A 16,509-nucleotide genomic window follows, 5' to 3' on the forward strand; every position below is an offset into this window, starting at 1 on the left:
TCTATGTTCCAATTCTTTTTGTTATTCTGTTTATGTTCATGTTGAGTTCATTAATGTTAATTGGAACATAGAGCTTAACTTGAGTAACACGTGCCACCACAAGGGTTTAATGGGACGCCCTTGGCTGACTAATTAGGAAAGCTAGTGGAAGACTACCTTACCCGAAAGGAGCAAGGACAGTAGGGGAGTGGTCAGTGTAGGGAGGCCCCTGGTTGATTTTGCTGCGATGGCAGTCAGCCAGGAACCCTGCATTGGAACTTCCTATAAACTGTAGCGGGTTTTCGGAAGCTAGTGGAACTTTGTAAAGGCCTCGTAGTGTTGCCCTGCTGCGCTTCCTAGGTAGAGGTGTATGGGAAGTCGCGATCCCTTGGCAGATGGGTAACATGACTTGTGGGTAAAGGGTACAACCTCTGCAGAGTGTAAAACTGGTATACTAGCCGTGCTCGCGGTCATGAGCAGCTCAGGACTCTCTGATGTTTAAATTATGGAACTTAAATTCAATTTTGTCATTTGCATTGCATGGGTTTGTTATTAATTTTGTTCTATTACTTTACTTATGGTTTGGTATTTACTTACACTTAGTAATTGCTAATAAAATTTTGACCAACTACTTAAAAGCAATGCTCAGCTTTAACCCCTATCATTGATTAGCCTTACACATCACATGAACTCACACCTTTGTGAGTTTATGTCCACTGGTTCCCCACAACTTGTTGAGCTATGATCATGTGTGAGCTCACTCTTGCTGTCTCACACCCCCCCCCACAGGAGAAGATCAGGTGGTTCAGGAGGAGCCGCCTAGCACTGAGGAGTTCAATCTGATCTAGGTGGCGTTTCTCAGTTGACATTGGCGCTGACGATCCTTAGTTCGTTTTATATTTATCTTTTATTTTGTAATAAGTCTTCCGCTATGTAATAAATACTCTGATGTTTTATGACATTTATCTCAATACACTCTGTTATTATATATGTTGTCTTCTTGGCGCATGTATGAGATGCACCTGGCTTTGTTCCTTAAAGCCGGGTGTGACACTAAGTGCTAGAAACAGGAAAAGACCAATTTGGAAAAGACTTGGCTAAGCAGCCAAGACTCTGCGCAGTCCGGATGCACCGGACTGTCCGGTGGTGCACCGAACAGTGTCCGGTGCGCCAGGCTGGCGACTGTCAACTGGCCGCTCTCGGGAAGCGATCAACGGCGTACGGCTATAAATCACCGGACTGTCCGGTGAGCCATTCACAGGCGAAGTCGTCGCTCTCGGGAAGCGATTAACGGCGTACGACTATAAATCACCGGACTGTCTGGTGGTGCACCGGACTGTTCGGTGAGCCAACGGTCAGCCGGGCCAACGGTCGGCCGCGTAATCCGCGCGCGACGTGTGGCCGAGCCAATGGTCAGAAGGGGGCACCGGACTGTCCGGTGTGCACCGGACAGTGTCCGGTGTGCCAACGGCTCTGGATCTTCAACGGTCGGCTGCGCCACGGAAGGAAAGAAATCCGCAACGGACAGTGTCCGGTGGTGCACCGGACTGTCCGGTGCGCCAAGCGACAGAAGGCAAGAATTGCCTTCCTAGAATGCTCTCAACCGCTCCTAGCTGCCTTGGGGATATAAAAGGGACCCCTAGGCGCATGGAGGAGAACACCAAGCATTCTCTAAGCATTCCTAAGCACCAAGACTTCAATTCCACGCATTCGATTCTTTGTGATAGCAACTAGAGCTCCATTTGAGTAGAGAACTCTTTGAGTTGTGTTGAGAGCTCGTGTTGTGACTTGTGTGCGTGTTGTTGCTCTGATTTTGTGTCTTGTGTGCGTTGCTCATCCCATCCTTACTTCTGTGCTTCTTTGTGATAATCAAAGTGTAAGGGCGAGAGGCTCCAAGTTGTGGAGATTCCTCGCAAGCGGGATATAGTAAAGTGAAAGCAAAACACCATGGTATTCAAGTGGGTCTTTGGACCGCTTGAAAGGGGTTGAGTGCAACCCTCGTCCGTTGGGACGCCACAACGTGGAGTAGGCAAGTGTTGGACTTGGCCGAACCACGGGATAAACCACTGTGCCATCTGTGTGTTGATCTTCTTGTGGTTATCGTGTTGTGCAAGAATTCATCTCTAGCCACTTGGCGTTATTGTGCTAACTCCTAATCAAGTTTTGTGGCATTAAGTTTCAAGTTTTCACAGGATCACCTATTCACCCCCCCTCTAGGTGCTCTCAATAGCGAGTCACGACAACGCGGTGGAAAGGCAAAGCCACGCGGCACAAGGCCGAGAGGCGGCGGTTCACCGGTGAGCATATCTGCTCTAGCCGCCGAGCAGGGGGGTACGACGGGAGTCATCGGAGTGGAGTCCAGCTCACCGGCGGCGAAGATTCACTTGTCCTGCGATGCTATCCATCTGCCCCGAACGCGAATCCTTACGCCGGTGACACGAATCGCGGCGGAGGAGCGATCATCGACGGTGAAATGTTCTGAACCCGAGCAGTTACTGTACCATGGAGAACTGATTCAGAGCGCCTGACAGACCATGTTTGGGGTTAATTTTATCCAATTTTTATGTGGTGACTAAGCCAACCTTCTGTATCAAAGTTATACACCTATAATCCATGTTCAACTTTGACACAATGCTTACCATCAAAAAGTTACCGAAGCCTATTCAAAATCGAACTCAAAGTTCACCCCATCATACTGTTACTGAAAACTCAGTCCAGGGATTACCTGACAACCCGACTTTGAGCTTAATTATCTCCAATTTATCCTTAACAACTAGGCTTACATTCTTAAGAAAAGTTGTTCTCCTTTTATTGCTCTACAACTTTGATGTGGTGCCTTAGGGCAAAAACCCTATACTTTGAAAGTTACAAAGCCCCAAAGTTGAGCCAAAACTCTGAAATTCAGACTTAGGCTATATAGGGCTTAAGAGGTGATTTTTGCAAATAGACCCAAAACTTATGGTTTAACTTGCAAATTCATATATTTGTGAACCAAAGGACTTAATATGCCTTAACATTGTAGTTTTTACACTTTAGTCCAAATGTGCACAATTTTTGCACATAGGCCCCTAGGGTTTGGACTTAGGGTTTTTCCAGGGTTCAAATAGGGTTTTTGGTATCTCAGGGGTATAAATGTGATTCAAGTTCATTCTTGGGAATATTTTATGATTATTTCCCTAAAGCTTTTAGGTTTTCTCAATTTGGGTTAGGTTTTACCCCCTTTAATCCCTATTTAGGGTTAAGTTCCCTATCCATGGTTCTATTTGCAAAATGCTATAACAATACAACTTGTTTGAAATTTTTACCTAGTGAATGCACTCTAGGTGTGTCAAACATATGCAATGCCAATGTTTATGATGTCATGCTCAAGTTTTAGTTGCAGTAACACCAGGGGTGTTACACGTAAGCAGGCAAGGCCGACCGAGTCGAGGGACTCCTACGCCTCCGGGATACGGATACCTCACTCATCACCTTCTGCGATAAGTAACTCACGCTCGGATGAACGATTCTGTTATCGACGAACAAGTCCTGATACTCGAAACAAGGGGAAAAGAAATGCAGCTTTACAACGCGACAACGGTATGTTTTGGCCTCGGTGGCCGCAAAAAACAACGCACGCTACAGACAAACTGTTCCTGCAGGTTCAGACGACGGTAAGGGGAAGCAGCAGCACCCTCGGCATTGACTCCACCTTCGGCGGAATCCGACCCGGCCTCGGACAGCAACATGGTCGAAGGATCTCCAACTCGAAGGAAGATGTCAACACCGCGCCTGGGCCATCATCGCAAGGGTCTCCTCCAGGAACCCGGCCCAAGCAGACGGCCGGACCGGCCGCTCCGTAGCCTCAGCCAGCTGTCCCCCGAGGACACCAGCCCGGCTCATGGCCTCGGCAGCCCGACTCCAGGGTTGGTCCCGCCAGTGGACAACCCGGCCAGGTCCCAGCCGCTACTGCAATGCCTCATCGGCCTGGGAAGTCCCCTACTCCTGGGCCGACGAAGTTTCTTCTACAGCCAACTCCGCCTCTGTCCGTGCTGGCACCGCTGCCTCCGGCTTTGGCTCATTGCAGAGTAGCCGAGGGTTCCTTCACTGAGCAAGAGGAGCCTTGAGCAGCAAGGCTGACCGAGCTGAGGGACTCCTACGCCTCCGGGATACGAATACCTCACTCGTCACCTTCCGCACAGGGCAACTCACACTTGGTCAAGCGGTCCAGCTAGCTGACAGACGAGTCCTGGTGCACGAAATGGAGAAGAAACACGACTTTACGCCCAAACACACAAATGTTCAGGCCCCGACAGCCGCAATGAACATACGCCAGCACTCAAGGTGCCATTACAAACGGAACTCTGGTTCTGTTCCCGCGGGTATGAACAACCTCCATACCAGGAGGCCCGCGGGACGACGAACTCCAAGCGGCTCAGCGCCGCCTGCTCCGATAGCAGCGACAACGACCTCCATCCCGGGCGGCAAGACAGCTGCAGCAATGACTTCCGGGCAAACGCTGCGGCGGAAAGGCTCTCGCCCACGAAGGACGAGAACCAGCCATTCAAGCCAGGGGGACGGAGGTCCAAGGGTGCAGGCGGAGTTGGCGATCTCGTCGGCAGAGAAACCTTCTCCGGCTGCTACCACCTCAACACCGCACCAGCGGGCGCCGGCCGCCCCAAAGCGCACCGGCAGGTCCTCGCTCCCGCCCTCGCCGAGGCCGCTCCAGAACATGAGCACCGCCCTCACGGCGCACGACGTGCTGGGCAACCCTCTGGCGCGGCTATCGGCGCGAGGAAGACCTGGACGTGGCCGGCCCGTACGCGGTGCGACCATCGCCTGGACAGAGGACGGAATGTTGCACCCTGGCTGGGCAGCAGCAGTTCGCCTTCCCCAGCATGGCTGAAGGAAGCCTCCGCGGGGCTGGAGGATGCCTTTCTCCCCCAAACGCCGGGGGAAGAAAAGGGTTACCGACCCACGCGGAAGCAACCCCCCACTTGGTGCGCTCCTCCGCCTCAGCCCGGATGACGAAAATCCTTGAAGCTGAGGGCGGGGCAGAGGCCGCAGCCCGGCTTGCTTCTCCCCACCATCGAACTGGTGGTCACCGTCTTGGGTGACCATCGGCGAGGGGATGCAACCGGGCTGCACGACGAAAATCCTTGAACCTGAGCGATGGCTGAAAGGTACCAACCTCCACGAGGTTGCGCTCCTTCCAACAACGGCAAGAGCAAGACAACGCGGGCGTTCCCCATCCGGGGGCTCGGAAGGCGGAAGGACGCGACACATGAGGAAAGCGCGAAGGCATGGCTACCACCCAGGAAGTCGATCCCTTTTTAAAGTCGACTCTCCCCACTTGCGTTCTCAAGCCGTCACGGACTAAGTCTTCACCAACACGCTCTAAGGTCCTCCCCCTACGACACGGGGGCTGGGCCCCACGCGACATGCAAGCTGCCCCAGGACAGAAGGAGCCAAACCGCCGCGCGCGGAGCGTGTAACCGCCCAGCGGTTACAAGCATTCCTCCGTCTTCGCCCAAACAAGCGGGTGAAAGGGCGGACCGCCATGCAGGCGGCATGCAACTGCACCAAGGGGGTGCACCCTTTCGATTTCGACGCATCCAGCATGGAGGCCCAGGCCCACACGTCATGTAACCGGCGCGCCGGTTACTACGTGCAAAAAACTGCAGCACCACTTGCGCCAGCGCCGCACCTTCTCGACCACGGAATCGGTGCCGTGACTCGAGGCAACCCTGCGCACGGCCCAGCAGTGCCAACCAGGCACGCCGGTCACGAGTCAGTCAGTCGCAGGAGAAGGCGCGACGGTCAATATGGCCAGAAGTGGGCCGGCAGTAATGGCGGCGACAGGCGGGCGGAAGCAGCAGTCAAATCATCTGCAGGCTCACGTCCCCTCCTGGGACAGCGAGAGAGCTCTCTCCCACGGCGTGAAGACGACGCACCCGTGTTCCGTTCCTCGAACGGCTCGCGCATGCACAACGACTGCCCCGCGAACCATTCGTCCCATCGCATTAACTTTGCGGCAGGAGAGGCGACACCTTTGGCAGGCGAAGCGGGCGACGCTTCACCTCCGCCATAATGACCGCATCAAAAAAAGGTGCGCCACGTTGTTCAATTTTGTATCCTTTTCCTCTTCCCCTTTCTCTCTCTTGCTACAGGGACCGGGAAAGGGGATACTCCGAAAGGGATCCTTCTCCGCGAAGGAAACGGGCCCCGAGCCCCCCTACTGATCAGAGGTTTGAAGGCTGGCCCCTCGGAAGGGTTCGACAGCCGCCTCAGAGCACTCGGGCTCCGCACCCACTACTGGTCAGAGGTTCGAAGGCTGGCCCCTCGAAAGGGTTCGACAGCCGCCTCAGGCCACTCGGGCTCCGCGCCCACTACTGATCAGGGGTTCGTAGGCTGCCCCCCCCCCCGACGGGTTCGACAGTCGCCCCAGAGCACGCAGAGTGAGGGATGACTCTGGGTACGTTCGATACATAACCAAGGCTCGGGCTACGCTCCCGAGGTACCCTAGGACATTTCCGAGACCAGCAGGAGCGATTCTGTAACGGAATCCCATCAGAGGGAGGCATCGAGCCCTCGAACCCTATCGAACGGGACCGGGTCCGGCAAATCACCTGTAGGTACTTTTGGAGCGCGCCTCTGGGCCACTAGCCGACCCTTATCGAACGGGGCACGGGCGTCCACTCGGATCACCCGTTAGCAACTCACTTGAGACACCATGTTCGGCGCCCTCCGAGGGCAACATGGCGCTTTCCCCCTCCTGCTTGCGGAAAGGTGACGCAGGGGCGTATGAAAAAAGCCGAGTCTGCCCTTGACCGTCCTCTCGCCCTGTGCAGAGGCTCAGGGGCTGCTCTCGCAAACCCGGCTCCGGCCAAACCGTTGACAGCATCAACATACCAGCCCAAGAACTCAGAACCTGACTATGCACCCGGGCAACGACCAGTTCGCATGAGGGAACAACTAGACCGGCCGAGCCATCACAAAAGGCATTAAGACCTCGGAGGAGTCAAACCACTCCTCCGAGGCCTCGGGGGCTACACCCGGCGGGTGCGCTCGCGCGCACCCACCGAAACAAAATGCAACCGAGAAAGGCCGTTCCCTTGCAAAAAAGTGCGACAAAATCTCCAAGCGAGTACCCACACTCCCTTTGAGGCTCGGGGGCTACTGTCGGGGACCGTAACTAGGGGTACCCCCAAGACTCCTAATCTTAGCTGGTAACCCCCATCAGCACAAAGCTGCAAAGGCCTGATGGGCGCAATTCCGGTCAAGGCTCCGTCCACTCAAGGGACACGATCTCGCCTCACCCGAGCCCAGCCTCGAGCAGGAACAGTAGAACAAGGCAGATTCGCGCCTCACCCGAGGGTCTCTCAAGCAACGGACGCACCTTTGACTCGCCCGAGGCCTGGTTTGGGCAGGCTTCGCGGAGAAGCAACCTTGGCCAGATCGCCTCGCCAGCGGACCGGATCGCAGGAGCATTTAATGCAAGGATCGCCTGACACCTTATCCTAACGCGTGCTCTGCAGTTGACAAGGCCGAAGTGACCGTAGTCATTTCGCCCCTCCACTGACTGATCTGACAGGAAAACAGCGCCGCCTGCGCTGCTCCGACTGCTGTGCCACCCGCCAGGGTGAGGCCGACAGCAACCAAGTCCAGCCTCGGGCGCCATAGGAATCTTCGCCTCGCCCGACCCCAGGGCTCGGACTCCACCTCGACCTCCGGACGACGGTCTCCGCCTCGCCCGACCTCAGGGCTAGGACTCGACCTCGACTCCGGAAGACGGTCTCCGCCTCGCCCGACCCCAGGGCTCGGACTCGACCCCGCCTCGGACGATGATCTCCGCCTCGCCCGACCCCAGGGCTCGGACTCGACCTCGACTCCGGAAGACGGTCTCTGTCTCGCCCGACCCCAGGGCTCGGACTCGACCCCGCCTCAGACAACGATCTCTGCCTCGCCCGACCCCAGGGCTTGGACTCGACCTCGACTCTGGAAGACGGTCTCCGCCTCGCCCGACCCTAGGGCTCAGACTCGACCTCGCCTCGGACGACGATCTCCGCCTCGCCCGACCCCAGGGCTCGGACTCGACCTCGACTCCGGAAGACGGTCTCCGCCTCGCCCGACCCCCGGGCTCGGACTCAGCCTCGACCTTGGAGGAGTCACCACCTCGCTCGTGTCGACCACGCCACAAGGGGAGGCCATCATTACCCTACCCCTAGCTAGCCCAGGCTACGGGGAACAAGACTGGCGTCCCATCTGGCTCGCCCCGGTAAAACAAGTAATGATGGCACCTCACGTGCTCCATGACAACGGTGGTTCTCAGCCCCCTACGGAAGCAAGGATACGTCAACAAGGATCCGACAGCCCCGACAGCTATGCTTCTACAGGGCTCAAGCGCTCCTCCGACGGCCACGACGCCACATGAACAGGGCTCCAACACCTCTCCGATAGCCACGACGGCACGTACATAGGGCTCTAGCTCTTCTCTGCTAGACACGTTAGCACACTACTACACCCCCCGTTGCACACCTGGACCCTCTCCTTACATCTATAAAAGGAAGGTCCAGGGCTCTCATACAAAAAAGGTGGCCGCGCGGGAGAACGGGCAGCCTCACGCCCCCCCTCTCTCTCTCTCCCTCGCGAGCGCTTGTAACCCACTACTGCAAGCGCATCCGCCCTGGGCGCAGGACAACACGAGGCCACGGGTTCCCCTCGCCGTTTTTCCCCCCTTGTGTCTGTGTCTCGCGCCGACCCATCTGGGCTGGGACACGTAGCGACAATTTACTCGTCAGTCCAGGGACCCCCCGGGGTCGAAACACCTACAACTACCTTACCCGAAAGGGGCAAGGACAGTAGGGGAGTTGCATGCAGGGAGGTTCTCGGGTTGATTTTGCTGCGATGGCGGTCAGACGATGGATTCTTGCAAGTGCTCTTCCCATAAACTGTACCGGGTTTTTGAAAGCTAGTGGAACTTTGTAAAGGCCTCGTAGTGTTACCCTGCCTCGCTTCCTTAGTTGTATGACCCAAAATTGGTAGAAGAAGAAAAAAAATATAATAATAAAAAAATTACAAATAGTAGTATTGATAATCACTTTAAGATATTTGTTAGGGCATTTTTCTTTATGGAGATCATACAATACAAAACTATTGTTATTGAAATAAATATGTGGGGATTACATATTTAAAAGGCAATGGTAAATAGAATAATGAATAAAATAATATCAAATATTGCGTATCATATAGAGTTAATTGCACCAGAAAATTTTGGACATGAAACCTCAAGCTAGAATCTAAATCTAAATTAAAAAATTCTGAATTTGAATTTAAATAGAGAAGAAAAGTGTGGTTTTCATAACTGAAAACATTTTAGCATAAATAAATAAACTAAACAATTATGTTTTACAGGAATTTTTTGAAATGTGCATTTGAATCTATAATAGAAATTCGAATTTGGAAATTTAAATTAGAAAACAACAAAGAAAATAGAAATAAAGAAAAACGAAAAGAGAAATCTTCGCCTGGGCCAATTCTGGCACTGCTCGGCCCAACCTCTTGCGCGGCCTAGCTCCACCTTTTCTCCCCCAGTCCCGCATAGTCCACCTGTGCCATTTCAATAACCTATGGGAGCGCTCATCAGGACCTTCCCCTTCCCCGCTCGGTCTCGAACAGATGCCGTGGGCGCCGACTTGCCACAGATCTTGTGGGCCGTTGCAACCGCCTCCGTGGGTGCGCGCACTCAGATATAAAGCTAGCTGGGCACCGCGAACGCCCCCTCAACCATCCCATATCTACGCCATTGGGGCCTATGCGTCGCTGTGCCGTCGTGCAGTCTGTGCGATCCGAGGAGAGAGAGAAGGTGAGCCACGACCGCTGTAACAACGTCGCTAGGTCTGGGTGCCTCACCACTGTTCGTGGAGGCTTTCCAGTGCGGCTTCATGTGGGGTCTTCGTCGACCATGGCCGTAATGGCTCGCTGATGTTTAGCTTGCCATAGATCCATCTCGGGTGTGGGGCATCGCCATCAATCTCGTCAACCCCGGTAAAAGCTTTCTCCCTCGTGGCTTTGTTGTCACTCCCGTAGTGGTTAATATTGTTTGATTCGGGATTGGGAGCGTGCGTACTAGCTTTGGTCGCCGGATTCAAAACTCCATCGCGGTGTCCACACCACACCGTGGTCTGGCCTCATCCGGCCGCCTAGGGTAGTAAAGGGGGACCTACCTGGATTCACCGCATCATCCACAGGATGTAACGCCCATTCAAGCCTGGGAAGCACCATCGGGCTTGCGGATCCGCATCGCTGGAGGCCTGCTGTGTCGTGGCTTGGGTGAACGCCAGCTTGGTCTAGCGTCAGGAGGTTGAAGACATTCATCTGCCGTTGGATGTCGTGGACGACCAAGATTTGGGTCGGGCCCATCTCAACCGTTGATCTAGTCTCGGATGGGTAGGATTCGAGCATGGGCGTGGACGAGTTGCTGGCCATTGATCCTAGATCTATGTAATGCCCAAAATTAGTAGAAAATAAAATAATAATAATAACGAAATAAATAAATAAATAAATTTAAGATTGTGCTTGAGGGATATTTGAATATTTTTTTTGTATTTCTCATGCTTTTGGAAGTTCAACTAAAAGGAAATTGTATTAAAGTCATTGCTAGAATTAAATAATGGGAAGAAGAATAAATAATAAATAAATAAATTACAAAACAAAATAATATTCATGTGAGAATTGTGAAATCAAAGTTCAAACATGAATTCAAATTTAGTTTGGAATCTAAAAATAGGAGAAGGGAGAGTAATAAAACAAAAGGAAATAGGGAGCATCGGTTTGGGCCAAATTCTCGCTCCTTGTCCCATTAACTCCACCCCGCAGCCCACCATCCCATTTCATCCGCGAGGGCCCAACGATATTCTCTTCTCCTCCCTGCACTCGGCCTGGGCCAATGTGGGCTCATTTGCCTCAGCCGCATGGCCCATCAGCAAGCTCGGCCGCACCTATCTAACTATCGCCGTGGGACCTTCTTGTCAGAGTTATCGTCTTCAACGGATTGGGGGCGGATTTCATGGCCGGGAATGTCGCGACCCAACACGCGCTCGGCCAAATCGCAGGCGTGCATGCCGCGGGACTCGCCAGTCGCCATGGATCGTTGGGGGCCGGTGCGTCTCCCTATTTAAACCCGGCCTCACCTCCTCGTCGTTCCATCCAAGCGCGCCGTGAACAAAGAGACCTGGGTCAGGGGAGAGAGAGAAGCGAGGGCTGTCATTGATGAATAACCTGCTCACCGTCGCTCGGGCCACTCCGTATGGCATATGGGACTTGCCCTGATGCACCGCGTGCTCCCGTGGCATCTGCTGGTAGAAAGGAGTCCTAGGGTCGTTCCAATTTCTCGCCGTGTCCATTTCGCCGCCATGGGATCCGGACTATGTCGTGGGCGGGGTCCCTCTGCGGCACTATCGGCCGGTAAGGTTCTTCCCAATCGAGTCGCCTCGCTTTTCTCTACGTGTGGCACCCGCTAATTTGCGTATTGGGGCACCTTGGCATCGGTCGCGGTTGCGCCGGCGTGCTCCCTACTGTGGCCACTGGGCGGCGCCGCCGTCTAGCCCAAGCGGGGAGGGAGATGGTGTTCTGGCCAGTGATCTGGAGATGGATGGCTGGGATTTGATCGGCCAGGTGAATGCGACGATAAAGGAATCTGAGTCGTTGACCTATAGATCTGCGGCGGAAAATAGTTTACGCTATTTGAAATCACGACCATTGGATCTCGATCCAAAGGCCAGTTGAACGTACCAGTTAGTTTTAAGTTGTGTCTAATATGCGCCCTCGATTTTAGATCCAACGGCTTAGATCGCAGGATATACCTTCGGCGTGGTGATTTTGTAAAAGAACCCTCGCCCTTTTGACTTATCAACCCGCCATCCCTTTCCATGTTAAGTAATTCGGTATAGGCCCCTGGTTTTTATAAAGTGCACCCTGTGCTTTCTGAAAATTGTGTCCACATCCCAGGTGTTAAATAAAAGGGATAAAATAATTCAGAAAATGATTTTTAGTTTAAAAATAAATTAAGAAACTTGTTTAATTCGTACTAAATCCATTTTAACTCCAAATTAATTAATTCCAGTTGCATTAGACTTGTAATAATATTGTTTATCATCCAGTAACTTTATTTTGTTATGAAACCTAAATTGAAATTTTGTACTTAATTTCTTTTATACACTACTATTAAATCTTTAGAAATTCGTAACTCAATAACCGTAACTCCTTTTTGATCCATTCGTGTTGCATTAGTCTCACAATAATATTTATTATCATCTGGCAACTTTGTTTTGTCATGAAATATAGGTTAAAATGTTGCACTTAGGCTATTCTATATTTAACCACGTGGATCTTTGGAAAACCATAACTTCTTAACCGTAACTTCGAATTTAGCGATTCTTGTTCCCACTGTAACACCCCTGGTGTTACTGTAACTAAAACTTGAACATGGCATCATAAGCATTGGCATATGTTTGACACACCTAGAGTGCATCCACTAGGTAAAAATTTCAATCAAGTGTATTGTTTTTGGTGTTTTGCAAATAGGACCCTGGATAGGGAACCTGACCCTAGGTAAGGCTCAAAGGACAAAACTTAACCCAAGATGAGAAAAAACCTAAAGGCTTTAGGGAAAGGGTCATAAAATGTCCCCAAAAACAAAGTTAAATCACATTTATACCCTTGGGATACCAGAAACCCTAATTGGAACCCTGGAAAACCCTAAAACCAAACCCTAGGGACCTATGTGCAAAATTAGCCCACTTTTGGACTAAAGTGCAAAAACCAAGTTAAATAAGTATCTTAAGACATTTGGGTCACAAATATGTGAATTTGCAAGTCAAACCCTGAGTTTTGGACTTATTTGCAAAAGAGCCACATTTGAACTCTTTTGACTAAGTCTGAATTTCAGTGTAATGTGCTCATCTTTGTGACCTTGTAACTTCTAAACAAAAGGGTTTTTGCCCTAGGTCACCACATCAAACTTGTAGACCTATTAATGGATAACAAATTTGCTTAAGAGTGCAAGCCATGTTCTTGTGAGAAATTTGAAGATAATCATGCCTAAAATCAGGCTGTCAGGCTGATTAAGTCTGAAAATCAGACTGACAGTGGACTGACATCAACTTCAAGACCAAGTTCATGCATGATCAGCAGCCTTTTTGTGACAACACCATATAGCAAAGTTATAGTTGGTATAATGCTCTACAAGTTTGCTGCAGAGTTGGACTTGTGTTGTCACTAGGAATTTAGAGAAAATCTCGCTCCAAGTTGGGCTGTCAGGCGACTGAATCCGATTTTGCCATGGTACAGTACGAAGATCAGAACGCCAGCTCCGTTATCTCACCGCCAATGAAGCCTCACCGTGATTCACGCCACCGCTGTAGGATTCGCGTCGCCGATGACCCGATAGGGCCGCCAGGTAAAAGCCACCCCCTGGGGATAACTCCGGTGACTCACCGTGGCTGCCCCTTCTGCTTTGCGGCGGAAGCGGATTAGCTCGCCGGTGAACCGCCGTGTCTCGGCCCTGCGCCGCGTGTCCTAACCGCGCCACCGCATCGCCGTGACTCCCTCTAAACTCCCCATCGACCACCGGAGTTACTGCCACGACGGTGAACACGTGTTCACTACACCCACGTTCTTCCTCACTTCCGACCACCGCGCGTCTCATCCAAAATTCGTGGCCACCGCCCGTTCTCCCTATAAATTGAGCTCGGGACTAGCTTCACAACGTCATTGCGCACCCCCACACTTAGTATTGCATCCAACCGATCATCAACAAGCTCCAATTCCGCATTCTCCCCAATTCGGTTCAAGAACACCGAAATCCAGCCTTACCACGGCCAGTGCAATTCAAGCCAACTCACGCCCTCTGATCCCTCAATTGAGTATCCTCAGGTACCCGTGATGCTCCCCGACCCCTTTAATTGGATTATACCGCCATGAATCGCTTGGAACACGCGATTCCTTTAAGTTTTTCCGCTGTCACCGTGGGCAGAGGGTTGTAGAGCTCCAATTCTGAAATTGAATGAGGGGAAATGCCTCTCTGGGGTAGATTTTGGGGTAAACCGAAGACTAACGCCGGTCTTGGTCCCCTCCGGCCGGTCTAGCTCGCCGGAGTTAAGCTTCCCGTGCGGAGCGCCATCGTGGACGTGGCCGTGCGAAGAAATAGAAATCTAGGGGGCTTTCTGTAAATCGTCAGCGACACGTAGGAATAGTAAAAGAACTTGTTTCCAGTAAACCAAAAAACCGGGGTCCTCTATGCAAAACGGCCAGCGCGGGCGCGCGCGCGGGCACGTTTCTGCCTAGGTCTGGGCCGATTGGGCTGAAATCAGCCCAATACTATTCACTCTTTCTCCTTTTCTTTTTCAGAATAAATTTTGGAAATTTGTTAAAAATTGTAGAAAAATCCTAAAATTGTGAAACCAATTTTCCTAGACTTCTTATTTTCCCTAGAATTTAATAAAAATAGTTTTATGATTTTTAGAGGAAATAGGGAATTTTAAAGCATTTAAAGTAATTTAAGGTAATGGTTCTGGATTTTTAAAAGATAAATGGTAACCCCAAAAATGCCCAAACTTTTTATATGAGTTCCTCATAGTATTTAGAAGCCTTGGGTAGAGTTTGGATTGATTTGGACCTTGTTTGATCACCAAACCCCAAAACACCCCCCCTTGCCCTGTGAACTCCTTTACTGACTCCGGAAACCCTAAGTTCTCGGAGTTCCGTGAAGGAAAATTGTATTCAAGACTTAGATAACAAGTTTATAGTATCTTTGCACCCTCATGAGCATTACATGGCATTCATTCTTATATACCTATTTGGTTATGATTAGAACACGAAGAAGAAGTGGAAGCCACTGAAGAGGTACCACCACCTTTGGAAACACAGGCTGAGAACTGTTTCTACTTCGATATTTGTGGATCTGAGCCTGACTCGCCCATAAACAAAGGCAAGCCCCGGTGCATTTGCCACCCCCTTGTGTTTTAAAATCTTTCTCACTTGCTTGATGCACTAGGTGATAGGTGTTGATTGCTTAAACAATTCCTGCATTACTTTCCTTGGATTTGATTACCTTCCTTGAAACCCTGTTTTTACAAAAAGGTTTTACTATGCTTAGTATTGCTCTAGAAAAAGCAAAAGGATTTGTTTTACAAAAGATGTTTGGCAAAGTGGGAGGGTTGTTTTCAAAAATAAAACTTGATGGTGAATCTGTCAAAGGCCTTGATGGATTCAACATCGGAAAAGATGTACCTCTGCCAGGTACCAACCTTTGGGGTGAAATGATTAAGCTGAGACCGGGCGGGTGACTTGCACGAGAAAGAGAGTCTCGGTGTAGTGTCTCCGTCTGAGTCGATTAAGGACCTTGTTGATGTAGGCTTGATGATCGAGGACCCTTTAACTGGTCACATGCCTCGTCATGGGTAAGCCTTGCCTCGGGTAGACTAAGGCCAGAATAAGATAACAAGAAATGAGCGTGGAGCGGTGGCGAGAGTAGCGTGTACCCTCCGTGGCAAGAGGCTGGACGGTGGTGTATCTGTGCTCTCGGTTTGCGTGAACCTGATCTGGTCTTAAGAAACTCGGTGGCGGGTTGACATATGCAAGGGTTAAGTGCTACATATGTCGTGTGATTGGAGATCCTCAGCTGAGTATAATCGGTTCGGATCGCCGTACCTTCGCGGTTATGAAGACTTGGTCACTGCCCTACACGTAGCAATCCAGTAAAGATGAAGGATGAATTAAGAACTCGGCTAGTTCATGATAAGTGTTTGAACTAGGTTAGAGAGAACTCTAGAGATAAGTAAGTTTACTTAACTTGACCAATAAAACTGGATTTTTAAGGATCCACTTTAGTAAGCATTTCTGCAAAACAGAGTCTTTGATTATTGAGAAGCCTTACCTTGACTCCCTTAAACCAGCATACCCTTGAGAGTCTTTTCTTTAGTCGGGTAAGACTTGCTGAGTAATTCCATACTCAGGGTTTATTCCTCCATTGTTTTTAGGTGAGGAGACAACAAACTTTTGTTGTACCAAGGTGGTGAAAAGTGAAGATAATCAAGAATGAAGCTGCCGGAGGACCAGGTCCTCCTTAAAAACTTTTATGTAAAGAACTTAATGGGAGGAGCTTTTACCTCCCAGGTATTGTAATAATACTTTTCTGCACTCGCTTATACTCTGGTCTGTATTAAACGACTTACTCTTACTTTTAAATAAATGTAAGTTTATGTAATCACTTCCGCATTTCCGCATCTCCGATGAACATATTGTCTGTCAGATGGGTGAAATGTTCCTGGAAAGGTAAGGATAAAGATACCGAACTTGTCAAGTGATTCAGGAACATCTACAGGGTTGTCTGATGTGTGTTGGACAAGGACAATTGTAGGTGGGCCTAATGACTTGGGAGGTTCCGTCACAGCTAGTATCGGAGCGTAGCCCTTCTTGGCAGATCTTATGTAGCATCTTCAAAAATATTTTCTTAGACTTATCTAGAAAATTTCTTCTCTTCTTACCTAA

At 50.7% G+C, this 16,509-nt stretch overlaps 1 long non-coding RNA gene across 1 annotated transcript; it reads left to right on the forward strand.

Annotated features, from left to right (window-relative positions):
• The first annotated feature begins 9,615 nt into the window (after positions 1-9,615).
• On the forward strand, positions 9,616-16,232 carry LOC103640859 (uncharacterized). The gene is made up of 2 exons (XR_559892.4): positions 9,616-10,005; positions 15,999-16,232. It is a non-coding gene; the product is annotated as an uncharacterized lncRNA (long non-coding RNA).
• The last annotated feature ends 277 nt before the right edge of the window (positions 16,233-16,509 follow it).

Source organism: Zea mays, chromosome 10, assembly GCF_902167145.1.
Source record: "Zea mays cultivar B73 chromosome 10, Zm-B73-REFERENCE-NAM-5.0, whole genome shotgun sequence".
Lineage (NCBI taxonomy): Eukaryota > Viridiplantae > Streptophyta > Magnoliopsida > Poales > Poaceae > Zea > Zea mays.